Raw genomic sequence first — 17,181 nt, 5'->3', positions numbered from 1 at the left:
CACCCCAATAAATTTAATTAGTAAATATTTGTTAAAAAGCATTTCAATAATATTGTACATATATTTTAAAACAGTGTAAATCTTAAGTGTCTCACCTAAAAGAAAATAATTATTCTGGTAATCATTTCACAATGTATGCATATATCAAAAAGTCATGTACACCTTATATATATACAATTTTTATTTGTCAATTACACCATAATAAAATTAGTAGTAAATAAATAAATGCAGAAAATATCTGGAAGTTAAAAATAGAAACAAATTTCAAGGGCAGAAAATATAAAACAGTATAAATATAGCAGACATTAATCCAAATATATCAATCATCACTTTCAACATCAACACCCTAATTTTACCAATTAAAAGACAGAGATCGTCTTTTATAAAACTCTGACATATGTTGTCTATAAGAAACCCACTTAAAATATACAGAAACATATGGATTAAAAGTAAAGGAATGAATAAAGTTATACCATTCTAACACCAATTAAAAGAAAGTGGCATTAGTTATATTAATTTCACAGACAGGAAACTTCAGATCAAGAAAATTTATCAGGGATAAACAGGGGCATTATATGATAAAAGGGTCAATCATCCAATAACACATTTATCCTTAATGTGTATATACATAATAATGCAGTATTCAAATATGTAAGGATATGTATATACATAACAATACAGTATTGAAATATGTAAGGATAAGGCTGATATAACTGCAAGAGAAAGAGATGAATCCACTTTTACAGTTGTAGACTTTAACACACCTCTCTCAAATATGGACAGATCCAGAAGGCAGGAAATCAGTAAGGACATAGTTTAATAGCATCATTGATCAACTAGATATAACTGACACCTATAAACTATTTCCAACAACATCAAAATACACAGCTTCTCAAACATGCATAAAACATTCTGAGTCACAAAACGAACATTAACGAATTTAAAATAATAAAAATCACAAGTTTCTATTCTCAGACCACAGAGAAATTAAACAAGAAATCAGTGAAATACTAGAGGAATCCACAGGCAGCAAAATCTCAGACATTTGTTGAAGCAATATCTTCACTGATACAACTCCTAGGGCAATAGAAACTAAAGAGAAAATAAATAAATGGGACTACATCAAAATAAAGAGCTTCTGCACAGCAAAAGATACCATCAACAAAACAACAAGAAAGCCCACTGCATGGAGAACATATTTGCCTATGCTATCAACGATAAGTGTTTAATCTCCAACATTCACAGGGAATTCATACAACTTAACAAAAGGAAGATAAACAACCTAATCAAAAAATGGGCAATGGCCTCTCCCTTCCTCTCTGAAAACAATAAACATGTATTTTTTTAAAAAAAAGAAAGAGAGGCTATCACTATAAAGAGGCTATCACTATACAGCAACCTTTACACAAATAGATTTGACAATTTAGAAGAAATGGATCAATTCCTCGAAAACCACAAAGACCAAAACAATCAAGTTGAAAGAGATCATCTAAATGGTTTTAAAACTATTGAAGGGATTGAATTCATAATTTTAAAAGATATCCATACCAAAAAAAAAAAAAAAATCCAGGTTTAGCCCAGCTGGCATGGCTCAGTGGTTGAGCATAAACTAGGAATTCACAGGTTTGATTCCTGGTCAGGTCACAAGCCCAGGTTTCAGGGCCGACCACCAGTAGGGAAAGTGAAGGAGGAAGCTGGTCAATGATTATCTCTCATCATTGATGTTTCTATCTCTCACTCCCTCTCCCTTTCTCTCGCTGAAATCATTTTTTTAAAATTAAAAAAATATCCAGGTCCAGATGGTTTCACTGGTAATCTACCAAGAAGTAAAAAACAAAACAAAAAACAAACAACAACAACAACAAAAACCTAACATCAATTTTACACATTTTTCACAAAATAGAAAGGAAATGAATGTTTCTCAACTCATGTTATAAGACCAGTAGTATCCTGATACCAAAACCAAAGATAGTACAATAAAAGAAAACTACAGCCCAACTTGCCATGGCTCAGTAGTTGAGCACTGACCTATGAACCAGGAAGTTATGGTTTAATTCTGGTCAGGGCACATGTCTGGATTGCAAGTTCACCCCCACTGCAGCTGATCAATGATTCTCTCTCATAATTGATTTTTCTCTCTCTATCTCTTTCTCTCTGAAGTAAAGATATATTTTAAAAAAGAAAGCTATAGAGCAATCTCTCACATGAACATAGATGCAAAAATCCTCAATGAATAGCATATTTTTTGCAGAGATGCCTAAAATTAATTGTACAGCATGACAAAATGAGATTCATTCCAGACATGCAAAGCTGGTTCAACATTTAAAAATCAATCAGCACAAACCACAATATAACCAGAATAAAGAATAAAAAAATATGATCATAGCAACTGATATGGAAAAGACATTTGGAAATAAAACCAACTATCATTCATGATAGAAAAAATCCCATCAAATTATCCACAGACTCTATTTACCACAATTTGGTAAAGAGCATCTTTTTCTTGAATTTATTAGGGTGACATTCGTTAAGAAAATTATGTAGATTTCAGGCGCACAATTCTACAACATATAATCTGTACACTGCATTATGTGTTTACCACTCCAAGTCAAGTCTCCATCTATTACTATTTATACCCCCTCTTCCACTACTTAACATCATATTTAATGGAGCAAGATTGAGTGTTTTCACTCTAATATCAAGAACAAGGCAAGCTATTCTTATCCCACCACTCCTATGAAACCCTATACTAGAAAGTCTTTCCAACATGTCAAAAAATAAATAGTATACACACATATTGTAAAGTAGAATTAAATTATCCCAATTTGCAAAAGATACTATTGTCTATGTCAAAAATTGCAAGCAATCTACTAAAAATCATCCTAAAAGTAATAAACATTTCAGCAAGGTTGCAAGATATATGATCAATAACAAAATAACTATCACATTTCTATATACTAAATTAAAAAATGTGAAAATTGAAATAAAGAATTCCCAAAATTTTAGAAATATGTCAAATTAAAGACCCAAGATCAATAGAACCAAAGCAGATTAGATTAAAATAGACATTCATGTTGGGTATATCATACTTAAACTGCTAAGAGCCAATGAATTAAAAAACAACAACATTAAAAGTGCCATAAAAATAAAGATGAATTGCCTACCTGGAAATGATAATATAAAATGCCTGCATTCTCAGGAGAATTTATATATGGAGATCTGGAGAAAATGGGGCAGCATTTTTCCAATGCTGAAAGAAAAAAAATATAGCTGTCAACCCAGAATTCTATGTTTATCAAAATTATCTTTCCAAACTGAGAATGAAATAAGACACATTCAAACCCAAGATCATGTGTTGCTAGACAAACTATAATGCAGGTAATACTAAAGCAAAGTCTTTAAGCTGAAGAGAAAAGACATCTCATGGAAATGAAAAACTACAGGAAAAATCTAGGTGTATTGCAAAGGGAAAATATGTGGATAAATATGACATTTTTTCTATTTTTGAAATATATCACTATGAAGCAAAATGGTAAATATTATTGTATATAAAAATATATGACAAAATATATTTGTCATATTAGAAATATAACAAAGGAAAGGAATTTAAGGAAATAAAGTGTTGGGAGGATACATACTAATTGAGTGATACTATCATAACTCTAAATATACCAGAATAAGATAAAGATTTATATGCCAATCCCTAGAGCGGCAATTAAACATGGTATATAGGTAGTAATCTCATTACTATGGCTGTATAACAAGCTCTTCCTAAATTTATCTTTTATAATATACTCATTATTTACTGTATTCGCTTCCCACTAGATTGTACCTCATTAATACCACCATCACATGGCTTATACCTGACATACATTGGAAACCGAAGAAAATTTTATTGAATCAATGAAATATTTAAACTGAAATACATTATGTGAAGTGATAAGAAAATAAATTCAATCCTGGGAAGATCATTTGTCTTCACAAAAACAGTTGGTCTTATGGGCATAGAAATTGTGTTAACTTTCTATACAAGAATCTATAGATCCAAAAGTATTTCAGTGACTAGTGATTGCAGAGATGAACACTTCCACTCATGGCATATCAGCAGTCTATTTAGCCCAACTATCCTGCTGAGAAAAATTAAGAAAGCTGGAAGATATTAAAGATAGATACTGTTTGAAGGCATCACAACCCAAGGAAGGAAGCATTAAAAGAGGTGCAACCTCAGAAGAGAAGCCTAAGTGGTGAAATACAGCCGAATTGCTACTTCCTTGCTCTTGAAGTGTTTTGCTGATTCCAAAGATGAGACTGAGGATCCAAAATACCAAACAGGAAGCTGTAGCTAAGCAACTGAACAGTACTCCAGGAGTCTCAACCAATCCAGGGGCACATTTGTACCGGACTGTGCACCATAGAAGAGAGACTCTGAAAAACAACCCCGGGGGGGGGGGGGGGGGGGGGGGGGGAGGTTATTTGGCACCCCCGGGTGGCTATGCCCTAAAGGCAACTGAACCTAAAACAGAAAACACAAAACCTGAGATCCGGTTTCAGAAAAACTCAATCACTGAGTGTGATGAGATGAACTATCCCCACCTTAATTGCCTCTCAAAAGCAAATGCTCACTCAAGAAAAGATCAATAAGCATAACCAATGGATGCAAAACGCTGGGGGGTGAGGGCAGGTATGGGGGTGGGGAGCAATGGTAAAATATGTACTTGTATAATACCTTAATAAAAAAATGAAAAAAAAAAAAATCAAACCACTCAGAAACTGCAATGACTTCTCTAATATTTCATACAGAAAATCCAGCACGTGATAAAAAATAACCCCACACAAAAGTAGGGGGAATCACCACCCCTGACTTTTTGCGTGCGGGGGGGGGGGGGGGGTGTAGGGAAGGCGGGTGGGGGAGTCAATGGGGGAGAGGAAAGGAGACACATGTACTACTATTTGTAATATCTTAATCAATAAAATAAAGCATAAAATAAAAACATTTTTAAAAATCAAGGGGAAAAAAAAGTAAGGGGGCTGGTCCCACCTCAGAGCCAACTGCCAGTGGCCAGCAGCCCCACACCCGGGAACCCCTGTCTCACACTGCCCACCCCGCAGCCCGCCCCTCAGCCCGCGCCCTAAGGCCCTGCTGATGTACTTGGCCGGAGGGCCACCCCCGGAACACCTGCTGCCCATGCTTCCCGGCCTGGCCCCCGTGCCTCCCCCCATGGCCCCCGCGCCTGCCCCCGTGGCCCCTGTGCCTCCAGGGGCGGTGGCGGGGCCCGTCTCCCAAGTGCGCCAGAACTACCATGCCCACTGCGAGGCCGCCATCAACAAGCAGGTCAACCTGGAGCTGCACGCCTCCTACATGTACAAGTCCATCGCCGTCTACTTCAACCGCCAGGATCAGGCCCTGCAGCACCTGGCCACCTTCTTCCTGTGGCAGGCCAGGGAGGAGGGCGAGCAGGCCTGGGCGCTGATGGGGCTGCAGAACCAGCGCGGGGGTGCGGATCTGCCTGTGAGATGTCAGGAGGACTGACCACAACCAGTGGGAGAGCGGCCTGAATGCCATGAAGACCTCCCTGCACATGGAGAGGATTGTGAACCAGAGCCTGCTCTGCCTGCACCAGCTGGCCACCAGCAAGAACAAGCCCACCTGTGCAGCTTCCTGGAGCACCACCACCTGCGCCAGGAGGTGAAGTTCATCTACAGTGTGGGGGCCAATATCACCCAGCTGCGCAAGCTGGGGGCCCCCACATCCGGCCTGGCCGAGTACCTCTTCGACGCGCTCACCCTGGCTGCCAGCAAGGAGAAGTGAGCCTGACTGAGAACAAAATGGTCACTTAAGTTTATATGTTCAAGCTTCACCATTGCTTCAAATAAAATTATTGGTTCTTAAGTAAAAAAAAAAAAAAAGTGGGTGGGTAAGTGGGAAGGAAAACAACACCTATTTCATTGCAGAGTTGGGGGTGGGAATTCATTTTCTTCATTCACTGAGGCTTTTGGAATAGACGGAACTAAGACTTGGTTACACCCAGGCAATTGAGAGCAACAGTGAGATACCTATTGGAATGGCAACAATGAAAAATATTAACCATAGCAAATGTTGGCATGAGATAGAGTAAATGTGATTCTCTTATACTGATGGGAGGGAGTATAACAGTATATTCACACCACATAACACTTTAGCATATTCTAAAATAACCGAAATGCACAGCTATCAAATAATGCAGACATTCTGTTCCTTGAAGTTTTTACAAGAAAAAAAAATGAAATGATATCTCTATGCAAAAGCTTCTACAACAAAGTCCATATAAGATGAAGGGGAAGGGCTTGTGAAGGATCACACAGAAGAAATAGGAGTTCCATAAGGAAACTTGGCAGGGGAGGAGTGAATATCTATATTGCAGTAACGGTTTCATTACTACGTATTTTCAAAAATATACTGTTAATGATAGCTTTGTGAAATTTATTTTAAATTGATTATACTTCAATGAACTTGTTCAAAATGTGCAGCATGTATCAAATGTGTGTCTTAAAGAAAATTTAGAGTATTTTATAGATATTAACAAGATCATTCTAAAATTGAATGAATGAACTGAAAATGGATCTACAACACATAAAAAAATTTTTGAAATAGTAAAATAAAGATGGAGAAATCTCCTCAGCAATTTCAAGATGTATTATATAGCTACAGTATTCAAGATCGTGTGGTATTACTAGAGAGAGACACACACACATAGATCCATGAAACAGAAAGGGAACCTAGAAATGTCCCAGATGACATGGCCAATTTGTTTTTTTATAAAGCTTCAAAAGCTATTCCATTGAAAAATAATAGTCTTTTCCAAAACTGTACTAAAGTAATTGGCTATCCATAGGCCAAATATTGAACCTCAGTCTAAACTTCAAATCTCATACAAAAAAAAAAATCAACACAAATGTATCACAGATCTAGTTGTAAAACAAAATCTGTAAAACTTATATATAAAAGAAATAGGATATGAACATTCAGGTCTTAGGTCTGAAGAGAAAGTCAATAGATTTCACAGCAAATGTCCAATCTATACAAAGGAAAATTAATAAGTTAGACTTCATCAAATTCGAAAACTTTAGCTATACTAACAGTTTTATCAGTTAAGCAATTGGAACAGCAAGCTACATAATGTGAGAATTTATTTATAACTCATAAACTGATAAAGGGGTATTTATAACATATACAGAACTTTCATAACAAAAGTTTTTTAGACCTAATTGAAAACTGTCAAAAGAAATGAAGAGAAATTCCACCAAAGGTTTATACTTACAGAAAATAATCACATGAAAATTGTTTAACAACTTAGAATGGCTAAATACCATAAAATACTGGCAATGATGCAGACAAACTCATACATTGCTTCTTATAATATCAAATACAGCCATTCTGAAAAAGTTAGGCAGTCTCTATAAAAACCAAACATGTAAATAACATATGACACAGAATATTGTACTTTGGAATATTTATCCCAGAGAAATAAAGACTCACGTTTACAAAAAAAAAACAAACAAAAAAAAAACATGTACTGCAATGTTTATCACAACTTTTTTTAATAAAAGCCAAAAACTGGAAACACCCAGGTGTTTTTAAAAATGTGACTTACACAAATGGAATACTACTCAGCCATAAAAAATAAGGACATCTTACAGTTTGTGACAGCATTATGCTATGTGAAGTAAGCCAGAGAAAGACAAGTGTCATATGAGTTCACTCATATGTGGAATCTAATAAACAAAAGGAACAAGCAAAAATAGAGAAAAACTCATAGATAGAGAGCAGGCTGACAGCTGTTGGGGTAAAGGGGGATGAGAGTGGGGTGCAGGGATTGAGCAATAGAGGGAAAAAGAGGAGGAAAAATTCGTGGATATGGACAACCTGTGGTGATTGCCAGGGAGAGAGGGGATGAAGGGAGGTGGAGGAAAGTATAGGGAGAATAAATAGTGATGGAAGGAGACTTGACTTGGGGTGGTGAACACACAACACAGTGTACAGATGATGTGTTGTAGATTTATGTACCTGAGACCTATATAATTTTGTTAACCAGTATCACCCCAATAAATTAAAAAAAGAAAGAAATGTGAATGATTAAACAAAATGTAAATGATTACACCCATACCATGGAATTCTCCTCAGTAATAAATAAAAACAACAACATTTTGTATTCAACACCCTTGATGATACTCCAGATAAGAATTCTAAGTGATAAAAGGCAACCCAAAGATCAATAAAGAATGATTAAACCGCCTGGCCGGCGTGACTCAGTAGCTAAGCGTCGACCTATGAATGAGGAGGTCACAGTTCAATTCTTGGTCAGGGCGCATCCACGGGTGTGGGCTCCATATTTTAAAAAGAATGATTCAATTTGTAAAATATTCATTAAATGAAAAAAGTTATAGAAATGAAGAACAGATTAGGAGTTGCTAAAAGTCAGGGATAGGCCAAGGGGCAAGGAGGACTTGCCTATAAAAAGGAAACACCAAGGATTCTTGTGGTCATTGAAATGTTCTATGTCTTGACTTGTACAAATGTTAATATCCTGGTTCAGATACTGTAATTTAGTTTTGCCAGATGTTAAAATTAGGGGAAACTGGGTATAGGGTATACAGAATGTCTATATTATTTCTTAACAACTGAAAATGAATATACAATTACCAAAAATAAAAATTAAATGTTGTTTATAGTTTTGACATAAAACTGAAATTGATTGGAACGGGACAATAAAAACACCTATTACATAAAACTAGTTAAAAAAAATAGCCTTAGAGAAGACACCTGTAACAGTCAAATAGCACATGTAACAGTCAAATCACACAAATATCCTGCTGAGAAAAACTGGGAAAGCTGGAAATATATGAAAGACATCTCGTCAAGGTATCAAACTCAAGGAAGCAAGCATGGAACGGACAGGATATCTCAGGAAGAAGAGAGACCCTGGAAGTGAGATCCAAATTTGGTAACACATTTCCCCACGAAGTATTTGCTAATTCAAAAGAGGTTATTGAACACTGGAGATGCTAAGTCTAAACTTGAGGCCGAGGGGCTAAGCACCTGAGCAGCACTCTCACTAACTCAGGGGACAAATATTGAGCTCAGGACCCAGTCAGGCAGAAGGCTAATGAAACAAAACAAACCTTGTGGGTTATTTTGGCATCCCTGAGGGGCTATGCCCTAAGTATCTACATGAACCAGAAATAGAAAATGCCTCCAACAAGACTGGAGACCCAATTTCAAAAGCTGGTTTCAAGGTGAAAAGGACTCATGAAAGAAATGGTCCCTGGAAGAAAAAAAATATCACCCAGAGCCTGCAATTTCCTCTGTAGAACTTCATACAGAGAATCCAACATGCACTAAAAGTAACCATACATGTAAAAGTATAAAAGGATTAACATCAGGCCTTTGATCTGTTCTCTATATTTACTGGGGATACCTGGCACAAAAAAGAACTAAGCCTTGGTTACATATATGCGATTCAGACAATGGGATACCACTGCACACTTATGAGAAGGACTACAGTTAAAAATACTGAACATAACAAGTGCTAGCAAGAATGGAGAGTGAAGGAGACACAATGTTGATAGGATGTAAAGTGGTATAATCTTGGTGCAAATATTTGTCAAATTATAAAATAACTTAGAGATACCCTAACCCTGTGTTCCAGCAATCCACTCTTTGAAGTTTACTTTTGAAAAATGAAAGTATCTGACTATATAAGATTTATATAATTAAAATGTACATAAATAGTTATATACATAAATATGCATTTACATAATTATTTATATACATGTACACACAAGTGAAGTTTTAATTTGCTTTATTTTTTATTAGCAATATATCATAGATATATCATCTATAACTATGAAAGATCTACCTAATTGGTTGTATCTATATATATAAAAGCCTAAGCAACCAAATGACCAAACGACCAGTTGACTAGTCGCTATGATGTGCACTGACCACCAGGGGACAGACTCTCAATGCACAGGATCAGGCTTCCTCCTGTCTGGATCGAGCCTGTGGGGATCAGGCTGATGATGGCTATCTGGCATCCCCTGAGAGGTCCTGGATTGCAAGAGGGTGCAGCCAGGCCAAGGGACCCCACCAAAAGCATAAGTCTGTAGGCTACAAAGGCTTACTCTTGCACGAATTTCGTGCATTTGGGCCTCTAGAATTTACATAATATCCATGAAATGAAAACAATATAATTTATTTTAAAATAGCCTTTTTGCCAATTTTATAACCAGAAATGTATGCTTAATTTTGAGTAGCTGTCAAATTAGTTTTTAAAAGAAGAATTTGTTAAAAATGTCAAATTAATTTCCAAAAGATCAGTACCATTTTAACATTTCTTGATAATCTGATATCAAGATAAAGAGAATATTACTTATTTAATTTGCACCAATTATTAAGCATAGTTATTATAATTGTTGAAGATAATGCTTATGCTGTATAAATTGTTGTGTTTTACTATTCCATTGGTTAGTTTATCATTTAATTATTATTTGGAATAACAATTTTTTGTATTAAAACTATATAGATACTTGTGTTACTTTCTCTTATGTTTTATATATTGCCTGTTACTGAATCAACTCCATAATATACTTACATAATAGTTTCAGATATAGGCTATGGTTTGCCAAAACAAGTATTTTGCTGTAGGTAATACAAGTGTCACTTTATTCTTTATAAAGGATTTTAATTTCTTCTTCTATGTTTTCTCAACATGTGAGCAATTATAAAAACAATTTTGATATTTTACTTGGAAATGCACTTAAATTATTTTATTTTGTACACAATTTATAGATATGTATTCAATAAGAAATAAAAATTAAATATTTTCCCTATAAATTTTCTTTTGCTTCTGCTATGTTTTGTTGTTATAAGTAATATTTTATCAAGATAAAGAGAATAATTTGGACTCACAATATTGGCATTGAGATATTGAGATATTTTATTACTTAACTATGTATTAGGCACTTATATGAAACATAACGATATCAGTGAAGTAAACAAATGTATACCAACTGATAACATCTGAAAATAAAGATATATTACCTATCTGAGAAAAAACATGATTTATAAGATGGCTGTCTTCTCCGCAGAATCCATGGAGAACCAGAGAAAATGGAGAAGAATATTTCCAATGCTGAAAGAAAATATAAAACTGTCAACCCAGAATTCTACATCTATCAAAATTCTGCTTCCAAACTGAGAATTCAATAAGACACAGCCACATCAACAAAACCTGAGACAATTTTATGCTTGACTAACTGTAAATCACATTGCTACCAACATGTGGTAGACTCAGAATCACAAGAATGCAAGAAGAGTCTGGGCTGCAGGTCCAAGATGGTGTCCTCCACTGGTAGCAGTTGGTAATGACAGCTGATTGGAACTTCAGCCTGGGAATTTGCATAGCACCCAAACTGCTGCATACAATTGGTTATGAGAGTCACTAAGGGTAGCTGAGGAGCCCTGGCTGTTTGGCACAGTGGATAGAACACTGGTTTGCAGACCGAAGGATCCCAACTTCAATTCCTGTTAAGGGTGTGTAGAAAGCAACCAATCAATGTTTATTTTTCTCTCATATCATTGATGTTTCTATCTCCCCCTCTCCCTTCCACCCTGAAATAAATAAAAAATATATTTTAAAAAAAGGTTGTCCCAGGGGCCATAAATTCTATCTCTTAAAACAAGGGAGTGTCAAAAATATAAGGCATGTTTTTAAATCACCACAGATAAAAACCCAAGAGAGGAATTTATATTGAATAACAAAAATTATTTAATAAACACAAAAGCAGGCACAAAAAGAAAAGGTAAATAGAAAGAGATGGAAAAATAAAGGACAAGATAGACAACTATATATCAATCTACATTAATAGAAATATTATTTTTAACTCTAAATATTCCAATTAAAAGGCAAAGTTTTTCAGACACACACAAAAAAATGTCCCAAGTATACACTGTTTATATGAGGGGCAATTTAAATTGACGGATAATGTAAGGTTTAAAGTAATAGTATAGAGAAATAATGTATCATGTAAAATTAAGCATAAGAAAACTGGGACAGGTAAATCAAAGACAAACACATTAGAATTCCAGGGAAAAAATTACAGAGAAAGATATTTCATTATGATTTTTAAAATTATCAAGAAAGTAACACATTATTTACATGAGAAATGTCAATATAGAATCTAAAATATAGGCAATTTTATTCCAGTAAAATTGAAATTATATAAAAAGTCTTACCCAACTTAACCAAAAATGAAATGTGAAACCTGTGTACTCCTATGCTTATTAAATAACATGAACCTGCAATGAAATATCTTCTATAAAAATCCCCAGTTTCTGGTGACTGAGTTGGTGAATTTTCCCCTATAATTGAGAAAGAAATGACACCAATCTTACAGGAGATATTGCGGATAATAAAAATAAAAATAGTAGCAACCCCTGCAAATGTTTGATGAGGGCTGTAAAAATTTTACACAAAACTGATAAGGATATCACTTAAAAAAAACAAACAAAAAACAAAACAAACAAACAAAAAAACAGCATCAAAGCTTTATATCTTTCATAACCAAGTGCAAAAAGAACCAAAAAAACAAACAAACCAAACAACAACAAAAAAAACACCATATGGTTAACAAATTGAATCCAAAGTTACATCAAGTTTGACATAAATTTATTGAAGTGGAGTTTAGCCTATAATAAATTTTTATTGGATTAAAACTTTGAAATCATATTATTGCAATAAAACAAAGGAACAAAATAGTGTGAATATTATAATAGATACAAAAATTGGCATAACTTATCACCCACTTAAGATTATAAAAAATTCATAAAACTGCAGCTAATATTATAATAAGTGCTAAAATATTTAAAACATCCCCTGAGATCAGGAATGAGAAAAGGATCCCTAGCATCATTTCAATTAAATATTTATGTAGGGCAATAATACAAAAAAATAAAAAATATAAGGATAACAAAAAAAATGAAATAAAACTGCAATTATTCACATTTTGAATGAATATATTTCTACACTATGTAATTCCAATCTACATATCATATATTAAAATTAATAAGTGAATTGAGCAAGATTGCTGAATGCATGATTCATATAAAATCAACTGTAATTCCAATGGCTAAAAACAAATGATTAAAATATTAAATTGACTATAAATAGCATTAAAACAACCTCAAAGATTATCAAATATTAGGAAAACTTTTAAAGATATTTGCCCAAGCACTTTTCAGGAGAAAAGTATGCAAAATTATTTATGGGAATGAAGATATGAATAAGTGAAGCCATGTCCAAAGTTTATTAAATGGAAGCTTACTTTTTCAGGTGATCAATACTTCCCATAGGGCTTATAAAGGCCATAAGTAAAAAATGGGCCTAATGAGAAGAATTAATATAAAATTACATTCACATTACATAGGAAGAGTAAAAAGACTGTTAAGAACAGTTATGAAAATTGTGGTGTCATACCACTAAAGTTCAAGGGGAAGCTAGAACAGTTGGATCGGGAAGCCACCTTCCCATAAACCAGTTGTGAACATTACATTACCTATAAGCTCAAAGTGACTTTAAATAAATATGGACACTTATTAACAAATATTTCTTTTAAATAGGAAGCAGACACAATAAAAATGATCAGGATCACTTGCACAGACCTGAATAAATGCTACAACTGGATTCTCTTTTGGTCCAAATCACAACTAATTAATTTTTCAATTTCTATAACATGCAATCACACATAAAGTAAGCAAAGCTAATAGCTGCTTTCACCTCCAGGGTGTCAGGTCTCGGAGGAGAGAAGCGAGGCTGACCATCCAGGTGTGGGCTCTCAGACCTGCGGAAAGGGGACTCCCAGGCTCCCAACCAAGGGGTCTTCCCAGAATGCAGCGTCCTGACCCTAACCCTAACCCTTACCCTTCTCCCCCCTCCGCCGCCCTGACCCCACCCTCACCCGCCCCTGCGCATGCGTGCTCACTCACAGGCTTGAGGTCTGATTGTTGACGCCAATGTTCTATTCCCTCATTTCTGTGTTGGGGTTTCCAAGGAGTGAGGACTTCGATCTGCGGATTGAGGCTGGTACAACTCAGTCTTCCTTGGCGGTGGAGGAGCGGAGGAGAAAATCCCGAGAGGACTGAGGGTACTGTCAACCACGTAGCCCCTCCCCTGAGGTATACCTGGGGGATGGGGGTGGGGGGACTGGCAGGACTCTCACTTTCCGGGAGGGGGAGGAAGCTGGGAGTGAAGTCTTGGTCTAATGGACGGTGTGAGGGGGGAATCTTGGTCTCATGGGGGTAGAGTTGTTGGCTAGTCTCAGTACTAAGGTCTTGGTCTAATAGGGGTGGAGGGGTCTTAGTCTACAGTGGGTTATTGGTCTAATATTGAAGGGGGGCTCTGGTGTAATGGGAGATATTGGTCTAATAGGGATGGGGGATTTTGGTCTCATGGGAGTTGTGGTTCTTTGTCTAATGGTGGTGGCCAGAAGAGTGTGATCTGAAAACCCTTAAAATTACTTAGGACGTAGGAATCCCATGGGATTAGGGGTAAGAGGTCAACCAAAGGACATGGGTACATACATATTAGCCTAACCACTAGACATGGCCACCAGGGTTGAGAGGGTATGAATGGGTTGGGTGCACTGGAGGGATAAAGACACATATGTAATACTGTAATCAATAAAGAAAGAAAATTATTTAAAAAAAAAAAACACAAGAAGTTGTATGCTTATGTAGGAGGTAGGTGCATAATATGCGGAACATTTCAATCTTTAAATCACTGTGGAATACTGTTGGTTATGTTCATGACAGTGGTTACATAGCGCCCATACAATTGAAAAAGTTTTACTTTGCATGTTTGAGAAAACAACACTAAGGTCAGAGAGGTGCAGTAATTTCCCCCCACCCTCAGGTCTTGGAGGAGAGAAGCGAGGCTGACCATCCAGGTCTGGGCTCTCAGACCTGCGGAAAGGGGACTCCCAGGCTCCCAACCAAGTGGACTTCCCAGAATGCAGCGCCCTGACTCCCCCACCGTGTGCCCTGACCCCACCCACCTCCGCCCCGCGCATGCGTGTTCACAGGCTTGAGGTCTGATTGTTGACGCCAACGTTCTATTCCCTCATTTCTGTGTTGGCAGTTTCCAGGGAGTGAAGACTTTCATCTGCGGATTGAGGCGGGTACAACTCAGTCTTCGTTGGCGGAGGAGAAGACCCTGAGAGGACTGAGGGTACTGTCAACCCCATAGCCCCTCCCCTGAGGTATACCTGTGCAGGGGGTGGGGGTGGGGCAGGCAGGACTGTCATTTTCTCGGAGGGGGAGGAAGCTGGGATTGAAGTCTTGGTCTCATGGGGGTAGAGTTGTGGGCTAGTCTCAGTACTAAGGTCTTGGTCTAATAGGGGTGGAGGGGTCTTAGTCTACAGTGGGTTATTGGGCTAATATAGAAGGGGGGGTCTGGTGTAATGGGAGTTATTGGTCTAATAGGGATGGGGTTTTTGGTCTCATGGGAGTTGTGGTTCTTTGTCTAATGGTGGTGGCCAGAAGAGTGTGACCCGAAAACCCTTAAAATTACATAGGACATAGGAATCCCATGGGATTAGGGGTCAGAGGTCAACCAAAGGACATGGGTACATACATATTAGCCTAACCAATAGACATGGCCACCAGGGTTGAGAGGGTATGAATGGGTTGGGTGCACTGGAGGGATAAAGACACATATGCAATACTGTAATCAATAAAGAAAAAAATTATTAAAAAAAACACAGAAAGTTGCATGCTTATGTAGGAGGTAGGTGTATAATATGCGGAACATTTCAATCTTTAAATCACTGTGGAATACAGTGGGTTATGTTCATGTTTGTGCCATGACAGTGGTTACATAGCGCCCATACAATTGAAGAAGTTTTGCTTTGCATGTTTGAGAAAACAACACTAAGGTCAGAGAGGTGCAGTAATTTCCCCCCACCCCCAGGTTTATGGACACAAAATGGCACAGTTGAAACTTGAAGCATTCCTCCTACAACCCAGTTGTGAACATTACATTACCTATAAGCTCAAAGTGACTTTACATAAATATGGACACTTATTAACAAGTGTAATTCTTTTAACTGGGAAGCAGAGACAGTTAAAATCATCAAGATCACTTGTTCAGACCTGAATTAATGCTACAACTGGATTCTCTTTTGTTCCAAATCACAACTATTCTTTCAATTTCTATAACATGCAATCACACATAAAGTAAGCAAAGCTATTAGCCGCTTCCTCCTCCAGGGTGTCTCATGTCTTGGAGGAGAGAAGCGATGCTGACCATCCAGGTCTGGGCTCTCAGACCTGCGGAAAGGGGACTCCCAGGCACCCACCCAACCAAGTGGACTTCCCAGAATGCAGCGCTATGACCCCCTCGTGCCCTGACCCCACCCACCCCCGCCCCCGCGCATGCGTGCTCACTCACTGGCTTGAGGTCTGACAGTTGACGCCAACGTTCTATTCCCTCATTTCCGTGTTCGCATATTCAGGAAGTGAGGACTCTGAGCGACGGTTTGAGGCAGGTACGACTCAGTCTTTTTTGGCGGTCAAGGAGTGGAGGAGAAGAGCCCCAGAGGACTGAGGGTACTGTCAACCCCATACCCCTGCCCCTGAGGTCTACCTGGGCGGGGCGGGTTGGGGGTTAGAGGGCTGGCAGGACTCTCACTCTTGGAGGGAGAGGAAGCTGGGCATGACGTCTTGGTCTAATTGAAGGTGTGAGGGGGGAGACAGTCTAATAGGGGTAGAGTTGTGGCCTACTCGTGGTAGTAAGGTCTTGCTGGGGTGGTCTTGGTCTAAAATGGGTTATTGGTCTAATAGGGATGGGGTCTTGGTCTCATGGGAGTTGGGGTTCTCGATCTAATAGGGGTGGCCTGAAAAGTGTGTCTGAAAAATTTTACAATTATTTAGGACAAAGGAATACCATGAGATTAGGGTTAAGAGATCAATCAATGTACTTGGATGCGTGCATATAAGCCTACCAAATAGACACTGACACCATGGTGGAGAGGTCATGACTGGGGCTGGGTACAATGGATGGATAAAGACATATATAATACTGTAATCAATAAAGGAAAGAAAAATAAAATTACATTTCCATTAAATAAAAATAGTAAAGAGACTAC

The 17,181-nt window shown here is 37.3% G+C and overlaps 1 pseudogene across 1 annotated transcript; it reads left to right on the top strand.

Moving 5' to 3' along the window:
* Positions 1 to 5,143: 5,143 nt before the first annotated feature.
* On the top strand, positions 5,144 to 14,179 carry LOC311615516 (ferritin heavy chain-like; annotated as a pseudogene). The gene is made up of 2 exons: positions 5,144 to 5,805; positions 14,089 to 14,179. The product of its transcript is annotated as a ferritin heavy chain-like (transcript).
* Positions 14,180 to 17,181: the final 3,002 nt, after the last annotated feature.

The sequence above is a fragment of the Pipistrellus hanaki genome, assembly GCF_964339955.1.
Source record: "Pipistrellus hanaki genome assembly, chromosome: X".
In the NCBI taxonomy this organism is placed as follows: Eukaryota; Metazoa; Chordata; class Mammalia; order Chiroptera; family Vespertilionidae; genus Pipistrellus; species Pipistrellus hanaki.
Note: the sequence above shows the minus strand (reverse complement) of the source record. Positions and strands in the feature narration are given on the sequence as shown.